Below are 11121 nucleotides of genomic sequence, written 5' to 3'. Positions count from 1 at the left end.
GCGTGCCCGCTAGGCCTCGGCACGTCTCAGCCCCCCGCTAGCCGCAGCCTCTTCCAGCTCTGAAGGCTGAAACGGGCAAAACTCGCCTCGAAAACGTTTTGGTGAGCGGCGTGGGCGGCTCGCGTGCTGCGAGCGCGTGAATCATCGGGGCCGGTCTTCCAGCTGCGGAGGGGCGGCGGCGGTCGGGACGGGCGGCGGGTCCTGCCGCGGTTCTGCCCCCGCCAGCCGTGCAGAGAGGAGAGCCGCCCGGGTACCTGCCTCGAGTTCTGGCCGCGGCGCTCCTGGAAAGTAATTGGAAGAGAGAACTTCGTGTCTGTGTTAACGTTGTGTTATACGCAGTACGGAAATAAACTTAAAAGCGGTCCATTCGAGTGATCAGAAACTTAGAGAAGGCGTTACGAACGCGTAGAACAAGCTGTCCTGCATTATAAATGAGAGCCTGGGTTTGTGTTTCTCCGAGCGGTGAGCAGCCCGCTGCCTGCGGCTCGCGGAGGGAGCTGTGACAGGCAGCACCGCTGCGCAGGCCCGTTCCGCTCTCACACTTGTTGCAGCAGCAAATTCCAGCCACGGTGAACTTCGTGCTTAACGTGCTTTCAAGTGCAAAGGAATTTAAATGCCTTGTAAATATTAGTGAGGTGGTAAAGTGTACGGGACGGTGTTGTTTATTACACCTGTGATAAATTGGCCTCTTTGACTCATTGATTTTTTTTCTTTTTACTGCGGACAATAAAAAAGTTCTGGCTTTCCCGTCTCTAGAAGTAGCGTATTTAAAGAATTACTCGGCGTTAAACTTTGAATTTCTGTTTGCAAAGCAGAGTGTGAGGCGTGTAATCGAGGTGAAGCAAAAAGTGAAATTTGAGAACGTATCGTTGTAACAATGCCTCAGGAGTGCACTAATTTAGAATTATTTTCTACGTGTTCTCTGGCCCTGAAGAGTTCAAGGGTATGCATACATGGCGGTAAAGTTTGAGTCTTTGCTGTCATTTGTAGACTACCTGGCTAAGTGAGTAGCAGTGGTCTGCTTGCCATCCTATAGGTACAGGATAAATATTGTTTCATTAATGCATTGATGATTGCAGGTGAAGGAGAAATCAAGTCCTGAGACTCGATGGTCTGTCACGAGAACTAAGGAAGTAGAGACCTTGAGAGAGCACAGTGTTTGAAATAATTGCTTACCCTTGTCAGTCATGGAAAACAAGCAGAGGGATTTTGTGCTATGGAATTCCGAACTTAGTGTACGTGGCTCAATCATGAAGCTGAATCGCCTGCACGGGAGACTGACAAGCCCATTTAATCTGCAGTTTACATTACCCGTATTTACAGTATCTGTATTTACAATCTGTTTGTACTGGTGACCTGGTTTAGAAAAAGAATTGTTTGAAAGTCTTGTGATGGGTTTGCTTGAGAGTCTTTTGTATTTCCCAGGTATTTAGAAAATGTGTATTCTGAAACCATACGAACATATGTCAGTAAAACTGAGATGTGATCTTCCAAGTTTGTCAATGCAGTAAAATCTGGCTTTGCGTTGGTACTGAAACTTCTCTTAACATGTCAAAGTGAAGGTAATGCATTCTGCAGTAAGACTGAAAACAGTTTCATACTTCAGGACTTTGATTTCTACTTCTTTCTGTGATGGAGGTTAAAAAGTTTTCATAAAGTACTTGTGGACCTAAAATCCTTCATTGGTAAAGCAAGTGTAGAAGAGGTATGATTTTATTGATATTTTTTTCTTCTGCTTTTATGGTACAGCATTCCCTGGATATTTTTACATAGAAAAGTTGTGCTTGATGTTTTAAGATACTTTTTAATCCACTTTGATGTAGAAAGTACTAGCCTCCAATATTTGCATTGTGAACCACGTGTCTGTGGGTCAGCAGATGTATTTGGGAACAACTGGAGTCTCATTGTTAATGGTATGAAATAGTCATGTCTAGAAATAAACTGGAAGAGAAAATACCATATTCCAAAGCTTATTGGAAAAAAATTGTGTTGGTTTTTTTTTAATTTACCCATACTTGTTTCATCTGCTTTTCTAGATGTTCTGATTGTACATGTTACTGTGTGTACAGTTTAGGTCTGTTACTATAATGATATCTTTGTGTACAACATGAAGAAAATTTCACATCAGCCTCACCTTGAGGCTCAGTTTTCATTTTTGCTCTCTTCATTTCTCTGAGTAACCCCATTGACATTAGAGAAGCTCACACTTGCAAGGGCAGAAGTGATTTGACTTGTGTATTTCTAGAAGTGCTGCAGTTTTTAAACGTTTTCCTCTGTTCAGCAGTGATTGCTCTCTACAAACTCTTAGGTTACCATATTGAAGACTGATGGTTGAAATGGGAGGGTACTTGAGGTGTAAGTTTGAGGAAGACGAGACATAACAGTGAGAACGTGGGAGTTGTAGCGACTTTTTCACTGACTAAATATATGGATGTTATTGCTTCTTGGGTTCTTGGTTTCTGCATAGTAAATAGTCTGTGCTCCACTACTTGCCGTTGCTGATGTAAAATACATGGCTATATTGGTATCTTTTCTAAAATGAATTCCACATCACAAATTCTGCAGATGCAACTGGTCTGTATTTAAATGCTTGTCTGCACTCATGTTGGTGTGTCAAAGAATGAGCTGCTATGGAAAAAAAAACAACACACTTTCTTTCTGCCTCCGCTTCTCTTTCCACTGGGAAGGAACAGCTTTCAATACATAGATACTTCAATAGAATACCTAGGATTTAAAATCATTCGTGGTATGCTTGTCCGAGAATGTTTCTAGGACTCCGTAACCAAGGCAGTGCATGAGAAACATTGGATGAGCAGAAACCAGAGCTGTGCTGCTTGTAGGCTGTAAGAGCTTTCTTAGTGCTGACGTGGACAGGTTATGAAGTTTCCATTGCTGCTTTCATCTTCCGGGGAGTTGAAAACTCTACCATTTCTGTCATGGGTTTCAGTTACTGGGGTGGGAGTTGTCTGTCCAAATTAGAGCTTCAGTAGTTGCCTGCAGTCGAATGTTGCATCCCTTTCCCTTAGAGAAGAAGGACACTTTGTTGCATCGTGTCTCACGAGCTTGCTTCCTCCTGTCTGGTGAACACCAGAAGCTGTGAGAAGAGTCGGTGCTGAGGTCGAAATCACTTGAGCGGGGATGGATCTTAATTCTGTTTTGAGTGCAAATCTTAACACTGCTGATGTAAGGTACAACTGAGGTGTCTGATCCCATCATACAGCTGCACAAGTGGGACAACGTCTTTGTTCCCTCACTTGTAATTCCCAGTGTCTTTTCCTGCCTTGTTTCAGCCTGTGGTATCATCTGCCTAACTCCGCGTAGCTTGTTCACGCCTGCTTGTCTGTCCAGGAATGTGCATATTCCATGTGAAACTGTCTGGTATCTCATTCCAGTTTCAATGACAGGTTGGGAACTGCTTTTATTTAATTGATGTATATTTATTCAAAATAAAACCCGTGATGCAAGTTCTGCACTCGCAATGAGGGACTAGCTGTGTCTGAACTTCTGACACCCTTGTTTGTTTATCCAGTGTAAAGCACAATTCTAATATTGCAGTGCTAGTGTAGCTGTGATAGCATCAGACAGCGTTAAAATACGTAGTAGTTGGTATGTGGGCTTTTTAACCAGTCTGCCAATTGCCTGGGGCTACGTGTTGTTGATTTTAGCGTTAGTGAAAATGGTACGGTAACTCATTTAACACTTCTTTATTTCTCTGGAAGTGATAGGACTGCTCCATATCTTTCATCTCAGAGCGTAAAGTTAACAAGTCAGGAAATGCTGCAGAGTATTTGCTTATGTGTGCAAAGTATGTACCACTGCTAGAGCCAAGGACTGTGACCTGTTACGTAAAATGGGGCAAGTGGTCTAGACTGTGGTTTACCCAGACCCACGTCTGTAGTGCTTGCCTACTACAGCTATTTCGATTAAAACCTATCTTGACTTACGGGATAATATTACAGTAGTTCTCATACACAATGTAAGACATAGCTAATGAGAAATTGTACACAAGGAGGAAAATATGCTCTCAAATGGAGCTGAGCTGATTGCTAGAGATGTTTTCCTCTTACAGTGTGGTTAAACAAAGGAGCCCTTCAGAGCTACCTTATTTTTTCAGAGAAAGGAAACCGACTTTCCTTCACAAACATAACTTCAAAGTAGGTTTTCATTGTAAGGATAGAGGTCCATATAGTCATCAAATAGGATAAATTACCTACAACTTCAAGTATTTGCTCAGGTTATGTTAGTTCTTGTCATATTCCAGTCGAATAACTTGTGTTCAAGCCTTTGGTGAAAATTCATTGCTTAGGCATGTTATTAAGGTTATGAGTAAGAAAAGAGGATTCCCTATTTTCATTTACTAAAATTTATAATGAATGGTGACAAGTTGAGTTTCATTAAGTGGGTTTTGTTGTTGTTGACGCTCTTTTAAATCTGGAAATTGTTACAGATATTTGTGATTTCATCATTTTTATATCATACACATGAGTAAAAATCAGAATATTCATGCAAGTAATGGAAGACCAGCACATGGCAGTACTGCCATGGTGACACATCTTCAGACAGATGTAAATGGAAACAATGCTGAGATTCTAGAACTGCTAAGCTGGGTCATGTAAGTCTTTATTAGAACAGCCTGCATAAGAAGTGAAAAAAGTTTGCAGAAGGGTAATACATTCCTCTGTCCGGATTGCTGTGATTCTGTTCACTTGCCCCTGTCTTGCCAACCAGTAGTAAACTATGGGATAAACAGTAAACTTGGAGGTGATTAGGCTGAAATGAAACCCCTGCTTTTACAGTGTTATTTCCAGCAGGATCAGCATTATGTTCCACTGAAGGGATACTGGTACTGCTGTGAGGAAGGAGACAGGCCCAGAGATGGGGCAGAAAGGGAGAGCACTCCTGCAGAGATGAAAATGCGGGTAGATCAACTTCACCAGCCATGGAACTGTGTTCATAGCGTCTGCTTCTTCTGTTGAGTTTCTCCATTGGTTTCAGTGTGTGTTTGTATTCACCTTTGCTTTGCTGTGAAGCAATACAGCCATCACAGGTGTGTTGATCCTAAGCATCTTTTAGTAAGAATTTTTTTTTATGATATTGCAAACTTCTTATTGACTGTTTCAGTGTTCGTTACTGTGAGACTCTAGAAGCCAAGATAAATTGTCACTGCATGGTTCCAGAATTAGATTCTGTTTTGTGCCTCTGTTGACAATGTGCTTATGAATGGTTGATTTTTACTGTGTGTGAAAGTAGATTAGAAATTCTAACTTTACTACATTTTATTTTAATTACTCATAAAATGTGTTTTAAACTCAAATGTGAAGCATCTCACCCTGCAAGCAGTGTCTTGCAGTAAAAGTAGGCAGGCAGAATGATGATGTAACTCTAGGCTTTGAGTGTTTTATTGGGTGAAGCAAGTGGGAGCCGCTCATCTTCATTGACGTGTTTGAGAGTGTTGTCTGTGGACAAATTGACTTGTCCTTTTTTTGGAAGAAGCAGCTGTGGGCTGAAAATTGGACTGATAGAGAAATTATGGTTTTCCTTTTGTTGTTGTTTTTGCATGATTTTTCTTTTTTATGCTTTTGTTCTATTTTGTTTTGAAGTAGCACTTTTTTTAGCTTTGCTCAATTCTCTTCCAGTGAAATTTTCTGTATTAAACAATCATTAATGGTGGAGTTCCTACCTGATGAAGTCAATCTCTGGCTCTTGCTTTTTAAAAGGATAATAAGGAGCTTCTTGAGGGGCAGTTGTTTTGATCGTTTATGGTTCTGTGCTAGAGGCAGTATGTGAGTGATATCAGTGTATTCTGCCAACTGAAAGAGTCATTTGCATCTCATAGAACAAGATCGGTTGCTATCCTTTGAACTTAAATGCTGTTTGTTCTTGAAGAAAGGCAACTTTATATCATCAACTCTGAATACTCACCGTATTCAAAGTAATTGTTTGTATATATAAAAACATATGCTGTCTTGGGAAAGTCAACTCCAGTTTGTGCGAACTTACCACTGTGCGGTACTGCAGGTTGGACCTGCTTTGGTAGATCTGTGCTGTTTTCCTCAACTTATTAAGTCCAACCTCAGTCTTCATTTGAAAAGCAGAACAACTATACTGGAATGTCTTCCATGATATGCAATTTGTTCTTATAATCAAGATTTCAAGGTCTAGATGTGTCAAACTTGTTTTTACTTTCAGTATAGGGGAAAAGATTTAGAAGAATTTGTATTTTCAACTAACGTCCTGCTGGGACATTTTCTGTTGTGTATTAGCAACTTTCTCGTGTTGTTAATTAAGGAAGAGTACTTTACGTACCTCTTGTTTCTCTTGAAAGTATATTCAAGTGCTAAACTGTACTCTTGACCAGATGAGCGAATTGAATGGCCTGCAGCTATGGCTGGTGAAGAATTGTTACTGATTCAGTGCCACACCCTTTGGTCTGAAGAGCTTGTCTCCATTAGGTGCCTGAGAATGTTTGGCAGGACTGCAAGTATCTCTAATCGTATGACAGATGGACTTCTGATATTCTGCAGGTGGTGCACGAGCTCATGGTGCCACATAGCATAAGTATGCCCAGTACACGGTGAGTAGCACCTGCCTTTTAGCCATGTGGCAGGTCTGTGTCTTGGTCACACCTTGTCAGGGAGCAGGATTTGACGAGAGCACTGGTGTTCTCTGTCCTGCAGCTCTATGGCAATGGTTTTATTTTGATCGTGCTGTGGAGGAGCACTTGCTGTGGAGAAGGGGTTTTAGTGCAGTAAGGCTGGAGTAGCTGGGGGCTGAGCAAGAGAGGGGATGTTTGAGAGTTTGGGTTTGGTTTGAAAAGACAGCGGGAGTGGGACATATAATGGAATCTAATGGATGTTACATCTCTGAAGCTGTCGGGGATTACTATTGCTTGTGAAGCCACTTCGACTTTTATTGTCTTCTGTGTTTTCATCAGAGATGCAGGTGATACAAATTCTATTGTGAATTAAACGGCATTCCTATAGGTAGTCTGTCATACAGGTGTATGCCTTCTTTTCTTGACAAATGTGTGCTGTCCTTTTGGATTTGATTTCAATTTTAAAACATTTTGGCTGCCTTGAATTACACTGTGTGTGTTCACTTTCAGGTTGTTATGTACACGTGCTTCCTTGGCACAGCACTGTAGTGTGTCATGTACGTGTGTGTTTTCTGTACTGATTGATTTTAGTTGACTTTACATTCTCAGTTATGGACAGCTTTAATATTTGCAGGATCTGACTTCAGTGTGTTCTTTTGTTGTTGTTGTTTGAATCTTGTAGTAGAAAGTGCAAGGACTTGTGGTCTTCTTCCACTCTCCTTTTGTTTTCTTCTTTTAGCTTGGATACAACAACACAGTGGTGAGAAATTGTAGTTGGAAGTGTTGTGGCCTTCTCTCAAAGAGAGATTTGCAAAATAAGCTGTGATGCGAGTTTAAGGCACGCAGCTAGTCAGTCAGTACTACATTCCAGAGAGCACAGTGATAAACTGCCAAAACTGGAATTGGAATGTCCACAGGGTTGGAGAGAGAGAGGGAAAAAAAAAAAAAGAATACTGCTCCGATGCTGCAACCTCTGAAGGTCTCACATGAATTTTGTTCCTTTAAAGTAAAAATTGAAGTAAAATGAATCATCATGTTCCTTTTTGTATATGGGGTTGGAATGTAGATCTTCAGAGAAGCGCTGGATTCTGCTGTGTTGCAATATCAGTGTTCTTATATGGTAGAAGTCTTGCTGAAGTTTTTCCTACTTCCCATTTGCTTTAGCAGTCATCAGCTTTGTTCTGTGCAGAGCTGGTGGGCTGAGGTGGTGTTCCGGTGGGTTCCTGCATCAGGAAGGATTGTTGGCAATGGAAGGATTGCAGATGGAACGTACATTTTCCTGAAACATCAAGTAGTAAATGATTGTTCATAAGAGTATGCAATTCAAGATAGCAATCTGGCAAGGAGTAAAGACCTTTTTCCATCGCGTTGTGAATGTTGCAATGTTTGAAATGAACTGCTGATACTTTTACAATCATTCTGGTAACTTGTAGAATGCTATGGGTGTGAATAATCATCTGAGTCCTCTGCAGGACATTCCTGAAATAGCATTCAAATGACCAGAGAAATTATGGGATGCAGCAAAACACACACTGTATGCCTTCTAATCAGGCTCTTGCTGTCAATGCTCTGATGCTGCACTAAGTAAGGCTTAATATGTGGGAACTTAGGTGTTATAAACATGTTTTCTTCAAGTTTCTGAGCTTCAGATGTTCTTTTATTGTTTGTTTGTTTGCTTTTCCTGGTAGCTATAATCCCCCCGTGCTGCTTCTCTTTCAGAGGAAGACTTTACTGATCTAAAGTTTGAAGTTCATTGAGGGATTGTTCTTAATTAGTCAGACTGCTGTGTTAGCTAATTTAATGAGATGACAATCCAGAAAGTGAATCTCTCAAAGCAAATTATTATGGTGAAATGGATTAGGCTTTTTGGTTCTTGCTTACGTTCCTGCTTGCTATTCTTGTTCTGCTTCACTTGCTCCCACTGCTACAATGATGTAAAATGAGCCCTGGAGTTCTGTGCCATTGCAGGTCATTGGTTTGCACTCAAGACCTGGCTGGCCCGTTTGCTCAGAATACATGAAAGCCATTAAAACTTTATTTTTCCAGACAGGGTTTTGGCAAGAAAAATAAAATTTGAGGGCAAATGTAGAAGAGTTAAGGGGTTTTGTTTTTTGTTTTTTTGTTTTCTTAAAGAAAGAAAGAAAGAAACAAAAGATTTAGAACCTCCTATAGCTGTTATTTCCAGTATATTTTTATTTTCTAGCACAGAGAATCTTACTAGGGCTAAAAGCAAATATTTCAGAGTTTCATTACTTGCCTTTCCTACACTATTGACTGGACGCATGTGGGGAAACATGGTATTATTGGGAGAGATCATCAAGTTAATTGTGTATCATGTTTTGGAAAAAAATCCTGGGTTCAGAGGAGTAATATGTTGATCTAATCTGTTTAAGTTCAAAGGAAGGACATATACTGTACCTTACATGAAGTCATCAATCCCAAACAGCTGTACCTTTAGTGGAAGAATTAAATGATAAGGAGCTGCAGTACAAGGGCATGAAAAACAAGGGAATGGGAATTAATGGGGGCAGTGGGAAGTTGCCTGTGATGTGCTGCAGTATCATGACATTCGCTCCATCACTGCAGCAGTGGCCACAAAACAATGTGAAGTTTGATTTAACTCGACCTGTCAGTCCTACGTGCAAAAGTGCAGAAGTTAGAAGTCTTTCTCATTTTGAAGACTATTGCTGCATAATACTGAAGTAGATCTGATGCTCAGCAGACAGAATGTAATTTGAATTTTAGAATTTAATGGGGAAAATGTATATTACATCTAGTGACTGGTTAAAGGTATCTGCACGAGGTCTGCATTATTTGCAGTGTAATCTTGACGTTAGTCCTGCTGTACATACTAAAAGCATCCAGTTGCCATTTTTGTCTGTTCCTTCAAATGTCCCTTTGGAAGGGGCGACCTGTTAAAGTTGGTTCCAGAAGGCATTTTCTGAGATAGGGATGATTGAAAACAACTCTCCTGAATGGCACCTTGCTGTACTTCACAGATCATAACAGCTTTTATTCGGTGCTGTGATTGTTTTTTAAATTACTACCTATGGATGAATACTTGAAAGAACTGCCCTGCTGGTTGCATATTTGGTTTGATTGGGGGCTATCATGGAGTTGCCTTTAAATTACGTGGGGTTCTTGATGATCCTAGCATTTTCTAATCTTCAGCTGCGTGGTTTTTTTCCACCTATTCTTACAAGTCTAGGAAGAATAATAATTCTTTTCAATTTCAATTAAAAAAAAAATATCATTTCAAGCTAATGCGTACAGAGATGCTTCTTTCAAAAATGATGAAGGTGCTGCTTGTTTTGCATTATTCTTCCACCTGAAGACATAAACTATATAATGGATGATTATTTTACTAATAGATGCCGATCGACTAGAAACTGTTTAATTTACAAAAGATGCATTTGTCACAAGGGAAGCTCCAAGTGACATCCATAAGAGTGGTGTACAAAAGCAGTGCCGTTTTAATACTTGATTAAAATATCAACATGGCAGTAATGTGCTACATGTTTTTCAGGGGTGGATGTTTCGTTGGACTGTCACTGAAAAGACAGGCAGAAGAAAAGAGAAGAAATGAATGTCATCAGACAGCGACAGTTGAAGTTAATTGAAACATTTTGAATAAACAGGTTTTTTAAAATATATTTAGGAGCCTGAAGCGTTGATAAGTCTGTATAAAATGTTCCAGCCTTCCTTTTTGACAGCAGGTTTTGTGAGGGAGCTGTTTTGGGAAAGACTGGGAAAGTTTTATCAGGTTAGTCAGGGCACTGGTCTCGAATGGGAAAGAATCAGACTGCAGTCCCTGTCCAATGGAGAATGGTGAGGTGCTGTTGGAAAGCCAGCTCTCTGGGATGCAGGAGCTGCTGCAGGTAGCAAGCAGTCAAGCTTGGTTCCACAGCTGCTGCAACCTAAAGCAACAGGAAAAGGGAAATGCAAGTTTCATTCTGAAAGTGGAACGTTCTGATTTTTTTTTTCTGGAGGGGAAAAACAAACAAAGGAATAAAAGAAACAGTACTGTAAAAACTCCCATGAAATGTAGTTGTTGTCCTCTAGATATCATTGAAGTGTGCCTATCACTAGAAATATTTAACCAAAGACAATTCGTAATCTCCATAAATTCCTCTCAGATTTTTATCAACAGCCATTTCCAGTTTCAGTTGCTGTGCCCTGTGTGCCCTCTGTTTCTCGTGTATGATCTTTTTTTGTTGCTGTTGTTTAGAACATAGCTCAAGTGAATAAGCAGCAGATAGGAGTGTGATGGAAATCCACTCAGATACATTGCTCCATCTATAGGAGCAGTGTGGGATAAATAAAGAGGAGATGAGGGTGATGGCTTCAGGAGAATGCAGTGTTTCTCATATGCTGAAGTCCCCCATACATCTGAGCTTGTTGGCAGCTTAGCAGCACACTCTGGGTTGTTAGTGGCTGGCAGGAGGAGCATGATTTGCTCTGTGCAGCCCTTGTTTGGTCTGGTCCTTGGGCCATGCATGTAGGGCTAGCCAGGCCTTCCTTCTGCT

Source organism: Meleagris gallopavo, chromosome 4 (assembly GCF_000146605.3).
Source record: "Meleagris gallopavo isolate NT-WF06-2002-E0010 breed Aviagen turkey brand Nicholas breeding stock chromosome 4, Turkey_5.1, whole genome shotgun sequence".
NCBI classification, from domain to species: domain Eukaryota; kingdom Metazoa; phylum Chordata; class Aves; order Galliformes; family Phasianidae; genus Meleagris; species Meleagris gallopavo.
Note: the sequence above shows the minus strand (reverse complement) of the source record.